Consider the following 1,762-nt stretch of genomic DNA (forward strand, 5'->3'; position numbering starts at 1 on the left):
CCCCGCTTCAATAACTGCAATTATCGTTCCCAAGAGGTGTTCGGGATTGCTTATTTGAAACGACTTATACTTTTCTACAAAAGTATTTATCAACTTATTATAAGTCATAATGGTTTGATTTCTTTTAAAACTCCTTATTACCGGTTTGACACCGATATAAGTTGTTTATCCAAACACTCAAAAATGTTTATTACTGATATCACACCGAAATAAGTCAATAAATTGTTTTTATTAGCAATTCTAAACACCCCATTAAGGTTTAAATTTTGCTTTGACATTAGTCCCTCAAGTTAACTCAATTCATTTTTTTTTTCTGTTAAGTTAAGGGTATTTTTGTCTTTTTATAATTATAAGGAGAAGCTTATACAATTTTGTTAAAGCGCGGGTACCAAATTGTAATTTACTCTAATTTATGTTGATATTATACATATATATATATATATATATATATAAGTATAACATACATAGGCACACGGACACAGAGACCATCACCGCCAATCATCTCCGGTGGTCTCTAGTTATACATATGTACACATACATGTATGTATATATAAATGTGTCTGGTTATATACATATACGTGCATATATTATATATAATGAAAAAATATATAGTTTTTTTTATATATAAGTGGAAAATATATATGTATGTGTGTGTGAGCGCACGATGAAAATATAGATTTTTTTTACAGTTTTGGTTCTTGAACTTTGATTTGAGTCAAAACAAAAAAGATAAAGAAGAATACAAGGACCAAAATGCCCCATCACTTAATGGACTAATCTAATGAAGTTAATGACGAAAGATTATTTTCAAAGCAAAGTGTAAAGAGTATGGACGATAATTGTAGTTATTGAAGTCCAGTGACCACTTTCAGAGATTCGTGTGAACTATAGAGACCAAAATTATAGTTTACTAGTGGTAAAGGCTTGGGCATGACATAGTCATGAACCCAAGTTCGAGCTCTGGGAGGGAAGTGTTGGCGACATTTAAGTGGGGCCATGTTTAGCCTCTAAATTTGCCGGGGATTAGTCGGGCTTTGGCCCGGACACCCTTACAAAAAAGAATAACTTAATTTAAATCCAAAAGAGCTGAACTAATATCCTCTTAATTAAGTTAAAATCATGAAAGAAGTTGTATAAAAGATCAAGAGAATCTTGGAAAAGAAAAACAACCGAAGAACTATGAAAATTGAATCGGAAAATTTATTGGATGTCAAATTAAAGATAATAAAATTATTGATTTTTAGGTGTAACTCTTTCAGTTTGCCGATTTTCGACCTAAAAATAGGGGGTATTTTTTAAAAATGTAATTATAACCATTATTTTAACTACAGCCATTGGATCATCTTAATCTAACATGTTAGATGTGTTCTTTAGTTCTTTTTTTTTTTGGATTCTCGTCTGATCTCATCCTAAAAGTTATTTATAATTTTTATAACCGACAACTATGACTTTATAAAGAGTTCATAAGTCTAATTTTTGTCTTTATGAGAACGGTTGTTAAAAAAAGTAACTTTCAGTAGTAATATAGAAAACAACCGTTACCATATATGATTTTATAGGGATATGCTAAATTTAACAGTGCATATCATACCATACTTTCAAGTGATATATATATATATATATATATATAGGGGCCTATTCAAGGGAGAACTGAATTGTTTGTGGTAACTGTGAGAACCAATATTAACCACAAATCAATAGATAAATTAGGAAATTTATAAATTTGGTAATTTTAAATTAAAATCTTAATGCAAGGATATTT

This window comes from Cynara cardunculus (genome assembly GCF_001531365.2).
Source record: "Cynara cardunculus var. scolymus isolate 2C chromosome LG 10, CcrdV1, whole genome shotgun sequence".
Taxonomy (NCBI): domain Eukaryota; kingdom Viridiplantae; phylum Streptophyta; class Magnoliopsida; order Asterales; family Asteraceae; genus Cynara; species Cynara cardunculus.